This window comes from Mytilus galloprovincialis, chromosome 8 (genome assembly GCF_965363235.1).
Source record: "Mytilus galloprovincialis chromosome 8, xbMytGall1.hap1.1, whole genome shotgun sequence".
In the NCBI taxonomy this organism is placed as follows: domain Eukaryota; kingdom Metazoa; phylum Mollusca; class Bivalvia; order Mytilida; family Mytilidae; genus Mytilus; species Mytilus galloprovincialis.
In genome coordinates, this window is record NC_134845.1 from 2,635,353 (window position 1) to 2,649,405 (window position 14,053).

The window sequence follows — 14,053 nt, forward strand, 5'->3', positions numbered from 1 at the left end:
TAATAGCATGCATATCGGGATCATCTTAGATAAAATGTAAACTAAGCATGATATAATTATATACAAGGTATTTTTTCACACAAAAAAGGGTCAACAGAATGGAAACTTAGTACCAATAGTTCATCGTTTCAGACCATTTGTAGCTGGAATAAATATACAGTAACTTTAGGTATTACATAATTATATTCGGAATTAATGATCTGTTACATACTTATTTCTTCGTCGGATTTTGTTAAAACTAGTTATTGTCCTTTTCAAGAAAAGACACATCGCTTTAGATAGTGCAAAACAAAACAAAAAACACATAGGATTCATGTTTTGCTAAACCTAGCACCTAAAACTATATAAAAAAAAGTACCAACTATTTACAAAATCATAATTTAGAAATATAATCAAATGTTCGATGTTGTTCCTTTAAAACAGTCACATGTCTGTTACATTATATTTCTCCTATATTCCAAGCCCTAATATTTGTCTCCTAAATTACATGCACGATTATGTTGGGCAGGGGTGTCTTCCTTTTTTACTGCCTAGTATATATACCTTTACATAGAAGGAGATCCCGTAATTATATACTTGTTTAAATCTAAGAATATATGTATTGCAGCTACAAATGTATATCAACTCTCAAAAGTTTTTTTCTGTTATATATTTTCTTTCAGCATAGTAAATACTTGTAACCACATACAGACTCTCATAAATGATTTTATACATTTTGTATTCACACATCTTCGTAACGAAAAAGAACCTTTTGGCGTGATTTTATTCAAAAGCTCAATATACCATTATACTGGTAGAATTACTTGCATATTATTGTTTCGATCCTGACAACACAAAACGTGTCATATTAATCTAGCAGTGAAGTTTTAAATTGAAATATAATTAAAACTTGATAGGATCATTGAACAGAGAACTAAAGTGTCAAATATAATCAAATAAAAATAATAATGAAACAGATTTTTTACATAAAAGTCAACAAACTGCACGTTGGTTTATTAAACAATATTAGTTGAAAGCAGTTTATGATTAATTTGTTGAAGCATATAACTTTATTAAACATTTCGTTTCTATAGTTTTGTTTTAGTACAGATTTGAATAAGTTTCAATAACATTTGACACCAGCTGAAGTTTTTTTCAAGTAATAATAGAAACAAGTTTGTGTAACTGTGTGAATAATTTGGTTGAAGAGCATGAGGGTACTGAAGTAAAGAGGGGCAAAAGATACTAAAGGGACAGTCACACTCATTGATCGAAAATAAACTGACAACGCCAGGGCTAAAAATGAAAAAGACAAACAGACAAATGATAATACACAAGACACAACACAAAAAAAACTAAAGACTAATCAACATGAATCCCACCAAAAACTGAGGGTGTCTGATCTTAGATGCTTCGGAACGGTAAGCAGATCCTGTTCCATATGTGACCCCCGTCGTGTTGCTTAGGTAGCACTCCACAGTTAGAAAATAAAATTAAAAATGAGCCACAAAATGTTTTATCATCTCCTATTCCTGGATTTCTAGTACATTAACCTAACTGTTTGTGTTGTACATGTGCATACGTATGTAATCAGTATATTCCATAGATTTGATTTTCAAAAGTTAAAAGAGTGAAAATTAATTCCTTTTATGTGTATCCATGGCAACATTCTGCATTTATTTACCATAAAATATTGCAAAAAGGGGGGTGGACATGTCACATATCCCCCCAAAATTTGGATCAAACTAGAATTTCAATGCCTTTGAGTGATACCTTTTTAGAAACTGTTTTCATAAATCTTCCTAATGATCAAATCAAAAATGGGTGTCTTTCGCCTCATTTTTTCGTAAAATCCAATCAAAAGTTCGTGCGATAAAAAGTTGAAAAAAAACATTACAATAATTGCCGGACCAATGTATGGTAGGGACATGCAAATACGGACTGTCATACAGAAAACAGCCTATATTACATACATTACATAATCTTGATGTTCATATAAACCCAATACAAAGGCTATTTTAATACTCAGCTATCCAAAAATGAATTTTATTGCACACTAGCTCTCATATTTTAAAAATCCACAGGGACCAAAATGCGAAACTACACACCTAACTGTGGAGTGCTACCTTATGTTATTACAAATCCGGTAAGTAAGTATAAGTAAGGGTGAGGGTAGGGTTGACGCCTTCAGACGAGTTAAACTCCGCCACATTCTGTCCCAAGTCATGATCCTGTAAGTCAGTGGTTTTCGTTTGTGGCTGTACATGTGTGAGTGACATATTTGTTTACCGTTTACCGTTGTTCATTATTGTGTCATTTTGGTCACTTCTGGAGAGTTGTCTCATGGCAATTACACCATATCTCCTTTTTTATTATACAGTTAGTAACGGGTTGCCCGGACGATAGATTTATTATGTCACAATTAAATGGTTATTTATCTCCAAATAGGTTTGTTTATATGATGAAGAAATGCCAATTCATGAAATACTATCTTCACACACAATCTTTAGATAACAAAACAATGATTGCAGGGAGTTGCTATTAAATTGGCTGTAGAATTTATTAATTACAACAGGCCATCCGATCTAAAACTGTAAACATACGTCTGATCAATATGATAAGCCTTATATCCTCTGGATCCTGGTACCGTCTTTGACAATCTTGACGATTCTAAAAGAACGTTAAAGTATACAATTTCTAGTTTGTGTTCAGGTAAATCTGTTGCTGTTAATAAACTTTCTGACATGTATGCCGAGCTTTATCAATTGTGACCATGCTAATAAAGCTTAGAATGAAAACAGAGAATGTGTCAAAGAGACAAAAACCCGACCAAACAGCCCAATATACCACCAATGGGTCTTCAAAGCCCGTGGAAATGCCGCACCCTGAGGTGGGCTTTGTGTCACTGCACACGGTACGTTGTAGGCGAATTTAAATATGTAGGAAGACAATAATTCAAAAACAGGATATTTTGATGGTACACTCCACTAATTTGTTTATGTAAGAGATGTAATCGTTAATATTGGCATTAAAAGAATATGGTCAACGTTTCTGAATTTGAGGAATTAATGAATTAATTTAAATATAAGGCTCCGTTTATAGACTTTGACCTTTAATTGTTAAACTTTTAATATACATTGTATATCGTGACTTGGATGAAGAGTTGTCTCATTCGAAGTTATGCCTCATCTTATTAACACAGTTCTACCAAAAGTTCTCTGTAACTGAAGATTATTTTGGTTGCAACATAATTGTTATATTTAATTCTAAATTAGTTTTTTTTTTATTAAGACAAAATCGTCGTTATAATTTTACATGGCTGTGTGATTTATCTCTCCGTCCTTTTCTTTTATTCTTATACAAATATATACATTATACTAGTTACCTTGTAGGTAGTAGATAGAAAGTTTAATTTATTATTAAGATGATGACACAATATTGACTGTTGTACCCCTATTTTTGACATTTTTACTCTTTGAGTATGTTTGTTTTGTTCATGCATCGTTGACAATGTAATGGAATTTGATGCGACTGTCATACAAGTGAGAGGTTTAGCTAGCTATAAAACCAGGTGCAATCAACCATTTTCTACATTAGAAAATGCCTGTACCAAGTCAGGAATATGACAGTTGTTATCCATTCGTTTGATGTGTTTGGACTTTTGATTTTGCCTTTTGATTTTTGATTTTCCTTTTTGAATTTTCCTCGGAGTTCAGTATTTTTGTGTTTTTACTTTTTAATAATTTTAGGTTCACATGTACGACTTCAAAAATAATGTCCTCTTATTGAACACGTCAGCGGTTGGGATTTTTTTGCCTGTTGGCGTGATTAAAAATTTAACACCGACTTATATTGAACATAAAACTGAGAATAGAAATTGGGAATGTGTCAAAGAGACAACAACCCGACCAAAGAACAGACAACATCCGAAGGCCACCAATGTATACATGTATTACGACGCTATTTTTTTTTTAAACAACAGCGCTCATGTGTGTTATGAACTGCCAGTTCAAGCTCCTGTTACTTTGAATTTTTCCGTACAAGATGATTTTTTAATACTCATAAGCCTAAAATGAACCATAGTTTATATAAATAGTTGTAGACCTAGTAAGGCATACTTGTTTATCTCGGCTTTTACTAAACGTTTTATAACAATTATGAATACTTTAATTGTCAAAATGTATAAGGTTCACAAAGATAAACATGTGTCGTAGTTGTCCCTCTTAGTATACGATATTATTCATATAATGACGGTTTGTACTTGATAATATTTCTTGTAGTTCCATTTAATGCCTACGCTTAAAATATTTGTAACTTTTTGTTTGACAGAAAGGCTGACCCCGATGTGACCTGAATAGTTTATTGTGTATTGTTATGAAAGTCAGAAGTCAAAAGTCAAGTAATGATTTATTTCCAAACAAAGAGGATGACATTCTTGCCAGAATAACAACATTGTCAAGGTACGGAGAGGTTTCAGCGCTCAAAAAAGTGCCCGCTCCATTCGTTATGTGTCTGTCCAAAGTGCGAAGCATGTAGTTTAGAGGTTGTCGTTAGTTCTTGTCTGTCATATTCGTGTTTCTTTATGAAATATTATTTTTTAGAGAGAAAAGTTTACTTTGCAATGTGCGCTCGACGGACCTCTCAAATAGAGAAGAGTACTTAACCATTCTTCTTCTTCTCCTTTCATGTTGTTGCGTTTGCGTGATTGACAATAATCTATACAAATTCATAAAAATATTTATAATAATTTAAGTGTTTGTAAATACAGATTGTGATTAAAAATTTGCATTTAATGTACATGTTGAATTTGTTTATTTGAAGCTCGAGAGAACAACTGGTGTTAACCTACATTGTATCTCTAAAGCTGTCAACAGTGGTGATTTCAATAACAGTTTGTGGTAGTAATGTCCATTGGATGATTGTTCACGGGAATTATGACCATTTGAATGTGTCCTTGGAAGTTCGGATGTATCTGTATGTCTGAGTATGGTTTTGTCTTGTTCTGCTATCTGTTTGTTCAATAATATGCGATGGAAACTCAATGGCTACAATATAACTGTACATGTATTCCTTATAAAATTAAAATAAGTCTGATTTTTAAGGGTCTCTCAGCTATTGATTGCCGTTTCAACCGATTTAGCATGTTTGTGCGTGTATTATAATATTGGCATATTGCATTGGAAAAGAAGTTTAAATTTGTCTTGCAACAGGCAATTCAGGCTACGGATCTTTCAAGTATTCGTACGTTGCACGCGTTCTTTGTTAAGAGTGTTGAAATCTACATACATTGATCGGGCGTTTGATTTTGCATCGACCTAGGAACTGGACGTGACTCCCGTTATTATGCATCCAACAAAAACAATACGACGATCTTCTTATTTCTATGAGTGTTTTTTAATCTTAAAATGACTTTAGCTTTATGTACATTGAGCTCTGACTTTATAAACCTACATACTTTATCTATTAGATATAAGAAGATTTTGTATGAGTGCCAATGATACAACTCTCCATCCAAGTCACAAATTGTAAAACAAAATAATTGTAGGTCAAAATATGGTCTACAACACGGATCCTCGGCTCACATCGAACAGCAAGCTACGTATTAATAAAGGGCCCCTACAATTACTAGTGTAACCAAGCGACAACCATATGTTCATGCACGTTATTAGGTCAGTGTCGGAACAATATCAACCTTTATATATATGAACCTTACAGGGTTTACCAAGCACTTCAATACTTTCATGTCGAATACAACAATAAGTTGTTATTATTCTGGCATTTACCGGTTTTATATAATGCAGCTTAAAATTAATTATAGAAATAGAACTTATTATCCACTTCTGAACGAACAACAGATTATTAAGAAAAGTGATGAGACACGAAATCGACTTGTACGAAACCTTTCTTTGTTTCTATATTTGGTAGTTCCAGACAGCAGGGAGTGTTCTAGCTGAAGTATACATCCAATTATAACACACGCACCTGTCAACAATCTTATACAGCTAATATTAATCTAGGGTAAAATGACTGTGAATGTGACATACAATGCAGTGCTCTGCTCTATCACAAGTTACTGAAGAATAGACTTCTAAGAAATAAGATATAACATAAAATTGTATAATAAGGTGGATGCAGATATACAGTCGAGATAATCCTTCAACAAAAGGAAAATTCCATTAAATTAATTGATCGATTGTGTGGTACTAGTTGTGTATTAGAGTTCTTTGGTGTGCAAGTTAAGTTAAGAAAAATTCCTCGTTTCTGTTATAGTACGGCGGCTTTGTGAAAAATTGTGCACATCCTGCTACAAGCATGAAATTTGGCATAGACCTTCCTCAACTATTTTTCTTTCATTTCAGATAGGGAAGCATTTGAAAAAAATGTCTCACTTCCGGTAAAATCCAAAATGGCGGACATCATACTTAAATTAGCCCTATATCGAAGGCTAGGATGTGAAAAGGTATTATTAACATGCTTCTATCATAATATTTAGTACACACCTTTGTTTTGTACTACTTTTGGATATATGATATAGATAAGATGTCTTCAAAACACCTACTTCCGGAAAAATCCAACATGGCGGATATAGTACTAGAATAAGCTTATTTTTAGGGAGGGTAATTGAAATGTGTTTTAAAGTATTGCTACTATCATTATATTGTGCAGGAACCTTTCTTTGGTGTTTCTCATGGATACAATGTATAAGACATATGTCTTTGAAACACTTAATTCCGGTGATATCAAATATGACAGACATAGAAATATTGATAATTTTTCATTTTCATTTTTTTTTTTAGTCATTTTTCAAAATGTAAATAAAATGGTTTTTTTTTAGCTGGTCATTAAACATTTGGCTTTACTTCATCCTCAAAACCACTAATTCTTTACAGCTATATATGTTTAAATACAAAATTAACACTTCCGTTAAAAACCAATATGGCGTAAATTACAAAGATGAGTCCTCAATCCATATCTTCGATGTAGAGTTTTGGATATATTGATTAAAACAAAATAAAATCACTAAAGTTCTTAAACATCTTTAGAATGACTTATTTATGGCCGTAAATACATGTTTATTCAAAATGGGAGAGCTCATTTTCCAAATTTACAAAGATTGTGGTATTGTTTCTGACATCTAAAATGTACAAGCTCCTGATAAGATGAAGAGGCCTCACAAAGAGTTGTCCAAAAGGGTTCCCATGGATCATATTTTCCCCTTCGCCATTCATAAGCGATGGACTAGTTAGCATAGTAACCAATACCAAGCTTGTTACTCATTCGTACCCGCCATGGTATATTGCACGTTTTACTTGCTGAAAAAGACTAGACCGAGACTCAATAAGTATTTCCTCTTCCAAAAACACATTTTTTCTTGCTTCGTTAACCCCATCTGATAAGTTTGTTCGATTTACAACAAAACCACGTATCGTTCTATCAATGACATTGTCAAATCCATATCTGGTGATGTTGGCTGATCAATCATCGTTCTAAATGATAGAGTCACATCTTTAAACACCATCCATGTCACTAACGCAGTTCCTTTTCCAGGAAACGTGTAATCTCTCAATGCCTAGTGTATTTTGAAGGTCATGGATAGATATATATCTGAAGCTTTTCCCAATTTTAAATGCAAGCCAAAGTTTGTCTGCCCTTATGTCACTGAAAAGCGAAACAGCAATGACAGCAACATCAGTATCGACTGTTCGAGTCATGACTCAGTTAAGTCTGTGTTTCATTGCATCAGACACATGCATCTTGATTCAAGTGTCAGCCTCTTCATGTGCACATATTGCTAAGCTTGAAACATCACCATGTGGTGGATAACACAGAACACCCTGAGCAAATGTTGATACAACTACCCATTCCTCAAAATCTATTGAGCAAGCTGTTCCGAATGAAAACTTAAAAGTTCTTTCTTATTGTCGTAATCTTGTTTTGACTCGTGTATTCCCTTTTCCCCTAAATGTAGCTGTTGCTTCTTATAACAAATGCTCAAGATATTCTATCTCATCTACCTCGAGATGTATTTCAAGTTTATCACCATGTTCACATTAAGGGGCTGACAGTAGAATCATGGTGCATGTGTCTGATGCAATGACACACGAACTAAAACGAGTCATGATTCGAATAGTCGTTACTGTTTCACTATTCCTTGACAGGGGTAGACGAACTATGGATTGTGTTTGGGAGGGCAAAAAGCTTTGGATAAATGATATATCAATGACCTTTCAAATTCACCTACAATGAGTGATTACACATACTTATTGTGATCCATGGCTTTACCAGTTGTGATATGATTCTCTGATTGCTTGAAAAGGAAAAAGACTGCGTGGTAGACATTGGTGGCATTTGAAGATGTGATTTTGACATAAAGAATGATGATTGATAAGCCTAAATCACCGAGGTTTAACTGTAAGATCCCACAAGCTTATCAGATGGGGTTAACATGGTTAGCGAATCAAGAAAATAACTATTTGCGCAAAAGGGAAGACTAATGGAGGGTATTCTTTCAACTTGGTCTAGTTTTTTCCAGCATGTAAAACGTGCAATATACTAAGGCAGGTGCGAAGGGACAAAGAGGATAACTTTTAAATTACTCTTTCTAATGCCTCATCATTTTGTCAGAAGCTTGTACATTGTGGATGTACTGGGGAATGCGGTTCAATGCCAAAAAAATGCTACATCCTAAGCATCAGAAAAAAAGCCATAAAATCTACAGTTTAAATTGACACATACTACAACAAGTCAAATATAACCCGTACATAGGCCTACAAATTTCGGAAGACCTCAAATGGACCACCCACATATTAAAGTGGCAAAGAAAGCAAATTCAACACTAGGCTTTCAAAGAAGAAACTTGAAATACTGCCCACAAGATTGCAAAAAGCAGCTTACATCTCGCTCGTTGATCAAAGATGGAATATGGATCCATAGTATGGGACCCCTACACGGTAACAAACATAAATAAGCTAGAAAGGATACAACGACAAGCGGCAAGATTTATCACCATAGATAACAAGTCAAGAGAGGACGGATGTGTCTCCAATATGCTTGCCCAACTGGAACTACAAGACCTCCAAACAATTGCAAGACGAACAAGCTAGAAGTTGATATTTATGTACAAAGTGGTTTAGGTGCTCATTCCCGCTATTGAACCAGAAGAATTTCTCAAAAAGGACGTCCTATGAGAAACATAACTGCCAAGAAGTTCAAAGAATACCACGCAACAAATATTGTGGAAAAGCAAGTAAAGAATCACTCTAAGTGTTTTGACATTCCACTCAGCAAAACACCACAATACTCAAACTCATTCTTTGTAAAGACAGAAATCGCGTCGAATCAGCTAGACGATACTGTAGTGCGTGCATCAAGCGTAGAGAACGTCAAATCTGCTCTAACGCTTCGTCAATAAATCGGTGGCGCTCTCTCACACCGTTATATTAAAGTCAGAATTGGCATAGACAACGTATGCATACATATACAGATACAGAGGATGTCGCGGTCGTTGTTAATGTGGAAAATCGGGTCTCCCGTGCACTGCTGTGTTTGCATGTGGTGGTGACTGTGAATAAACATATATTTTTAGCCAAATAGTAGTAATTTAGTAGTAATTTTAGTACTTCAGTAATTTCATTTTGTTTTAACCAATCTATCTAAGACTCATCTTTGAAATTTACACCATATTGGTTTTTTTACCGGAAGTGTGATTTAACAATTTACAATTGAATAAAATTAGGGGTTTTGAGGAGCTTAAAACCAATAGTTTAATGACAAGCAAAAAAAAAACCCAACAAAAACATTTTCTTTACATTTTGAAAAATGTTGTATTTAAAATAGAAAATTGATAGGTCTATGTCCGCCATTTTGGATATTACCGGAAATGAGGTTTTTAAAGAGATGTCTTATACATTGTATCCACGAGAAGCACAAAAGAAAGGTTCCTGCCCAATGTAATGATAGTAGCAATACATTAAAACACATTTCAATTACCCTCCCTAAAAATAAGCTTATTCTAGTACTATATCCGCCATGTTGGATTTTACCGGAAGTAGGGTTTTTGAAGACATGCATCTTATCTATTTTATATATTTTATATATCCAACAGTAGTATATAAAAAAGGTTGGTACCAAAATGTTAGTAGCATGATAATAACACCTTTGTACATACTAGCCTTCGATATAGGGTTGATTTAAGTATGATGTCCGCCATTTTGGATTTTACCGGAAGTGTGACATTTTTTTCAAATGCCTCCCTATCTGAAATAAAAGAGTAATAGTTGCAGAAGGTCTATGCCAAATTTCATGCTTGTAGCAGGATGTGCACAATTCGTCTGAAATATGCTTGTAGCCGCCGGACTATTATGTCTAAACGGGAATTAAAGAAAACATTATTGAAATGACAAACTATTTAATAACTACTGTATATGTCTAAATTAGATAGAACTACTTCTCGAAATATCTTATGTTAAATTATATATTGATCAATGGTATTATTTCTAGAGGGTTGTTTAAACACAGCCTTCTGTATAGACTTAATTGTTTAACTAAGCTTTATAAATCTCAATAATTGACAAGACATATTGAACACAAATACTTAACTCCAAGGTAAATAGAATGGTGAGTTAAAACTGGTTTTATAGTTTTTAAAGTTGATTTTGTCAGTTTTTTTGTTTATATTATGTATTCTTATATGCTTCCTCGATAAAGTGCAAATTAAGAAAAATAAGTTTCAAGGGTAAACAAAATGAAAACAATACTTCAAAATTGTACCTTTGGACCAAACTGCATCAAGAATGCCAAAACCCAACACCCGATGTAGCAGGATGCACAAATACACTGTCACGTCTAAAATCATACTACTATAGGGAACATTATATCAAGAAGATAAAAAATGTGAAAAAGTGAACACATGTTTAGCACCTAGAATCTGTCACTCAAAACTATCCTGTATTGTTTGTGAAGAATTCACTGAGTATATATCTATTAAGCAACGGACCTTTCAGATGCTTTTTCTTTCGAAACAACAAGAGACGTTCTTTGGCAAACCAAGGTTCATTTATTTTATCCAGGCAATAAGAGGTTTACAAATTCCGAGAAGCAGCTGCAAACTCTTGAATATCTTATAAGTTGAGAAATAAACGTGTACTCCATACTCGAATGAAATTGGAGTATTGTTACTAATTACTAGTAGGCAAATCTATAATTTTGAAATTAAAATCTTCTAGTTTAAACAAGACGAGTGCCACATTGGAGCAGGATCTGCCCTTCATGAGCACATTAGATCACTCCTAGTTTTTGGTTGTATTCGTGTTGCTTAGTCTTTAGATTTCTATGTTGTGTCTAATGTACTATTATTTGTCTTGTGTGTCTTTTTCTTTTAGAGCCATTACGTTGTCAGTTTACTTTCGATCTATGCGCTTGACTGTCCCTCTGGTATCTTTCGCCGCCCTTTTGTACCAGATTCTGGTACTGAGATTACTGCTGTTGTCAAATTCGAGGTAAATGTCTCAACATGAGGCGATGGTTTATTTAATGATATGTGTATATATGTTTACATACTTCTGAGAGTGGTTGGTGTGGCTGTTAAAACTATTTTCCTTTAGTTTAGTACTTGATAAAAATGTAACACTTGAAAAAAAAATCATTTTCAAATGGAATGATAGAAAACATTTTAATTTGATGACTAAAATATGACTTTTTTGTGTTTTCTTTTACTTAATACACCAAAGAGAATGAATGCAACCAAGTGATGCAAACCATACAAGATTAGTACATGATCTTCAACAGCAAAGTCGTATCAAGCTACATGGCCAGGAACATTTTCAATAATGTGCATGTCTCCATAATACATTGCTGTAAATTACTTAGGAGCTTTCTGTCCATATACAAGAAATTGTGTGTTCCATGTGGAATTCATATCGCTGTTGCATTTTTTATGTGCAGTTTAAAAATATGCAGTTCTTTTGTTTATATGACTTGTATATATGTTGAATGTTATAATATATTGAAATAATTAATCATAAAAAGAAATAAAGAAAAGAAACGGTGATGATGTCAAAGAGACGCCAACCTGACAAAAAAAACATCCAAAGGCCACTTATATGTCTTCAGAGCATCGAGAAAATCCCGCACCCGGAGGCAGACTTTACTTGTTTAAACATAACAGCTTGAAGTACATCAAACATTTCCTATAAATAATGTGTGAGGTAAGTGCCATTGATATGCAATGTAGTAAAGCAACCATATGAATTTTAAAGTTATTTATGTTGTGTCGTTTTAACTTTCTTTGTATTTATGTCATTTTTATTTTTTATCACGATTTTTCAGTTTTATTGTCTTAGAACTGTAGGTTTAAATATTTTTTGATACATTCCGTCTCTCATTTAATCTATAAATGCTAAGAAAAAATATACTTGAAACATTCCTAACGTCTTCGCTTTATAATTGTCGTAAATAGCTGGATAGAAAACTCCACTTATGGTTTAATTCGTCAGGCGTAATCATGCTTTTCTTTTATCATGTTCATCTGGCAATATAACCGATGTTGTCAAGTTTAAGGATCATGACATTGTTTTGCCATGACAAATTCTCAATAACCTTCGACATTTACATTGTCCTTATTGAATGTTCAGTGGCAAACATTTGATGCATATTAAGACTGAGAACAAAGATTATGATTAATACAATAGAAGGTTGTGTAGGGTAGGTAGAAAGGGATGACGGTCGACACATTTTGAATGCTACTGAGAAATGAAAAGCGTGTTGAACATTGATAATGACAGAAAAATACCTCCCCAAAGAATTCTTCCATGGTTTCCGTTTTATGTTTCTTTATTATATATACGACGTGGCTCTGCATGTACTTATACATCCCGTCATTGTGTTTTTGTACTATAACTTTGTGTATTCTTGATTAATATTTGTATGTTATTTAAGTGATTAAGATTATAACGCAATGTTGACTGCTGTATTTTTGACATTTGTGCCTATTATAAAATTAAGAATGGAAATGGGCAATGTGTCAAAGAGACAACAACCCGACCATAGAGCAGGCAACAGCAGAAGGTCACCAACAGGTTTTCCATGCAGCGAGAAATTCCCGCACTAGGAGGCGTCCTTCAGCTGGCCCCTAAACAAATATATATACTAGTTCATTGATAATGAACGCCATACTAAACTCCAAATTGTACACAAGAAACTAAAATTAAAATTATACAAGACTAACAAAGGCCAGAGGCTCCTGACTTATGACTGTTTGTTTTGTGCACGCATCATTGTCAATGAAATGGAATTTGTTGCGACTGTCGTACTACAAGTGAGAAGTTTAGCTAAAACCAGGTTCAATCCACCATTTTTTACATAAGTAAAATGCATGTACCAAGTCAGGAATATGACAGTTGTTATCCATTTTCCTCGGAGTTCAGTATTTTTGTGATCTTACTTCTTCCTTCACGTGCTGAGAGTTAGGGATGAGAAAAAGTTGGTGCAGTACCGATTACTATACTTAAGAAATAATTCATGGAAGCCATAGATTGTTGGAAATTTACACATGGCCCATGCCATGTGTAAATTTCCAACAATCTATGGCTTCCATGAATTATTTCGATTCTAATAGGACAAATACGGTCATTAAAAAACTGAATCGAGGGTGGGTATGCTGTGTGTGTGCCTGTTCTTTTTAACTTTTTACTCCCTGTTAGATAAAGCTCTAATATCTTTATAAATATGTAGCTTGCGTAGGTTATTTCGTGAATAACTGCTAGAAAAAAACTTTTTAATACTTTAAATTCGCAAACCCAACATTTGTCATGTTTTTCTCGTAAGCTTCCGTCACAAATCAAATGTAGACATTTTGTAACTAAGGAGCCGCCATGTTGACTTGCTGAAATGAGTAAATATGCGAATAATGCAATAGAACAGAAAATAAAACAAAACCTACCTCAAAAATCAGTTTTAATACAATATCATACGAATTCCGATGGTTCACGTAACAGAAAACTTTCAACTTTAGCGGTTTCATTTGTATGACGTCATGTTTTTAAATGACTTAAATGCGCAAGATAGATTAATAGAC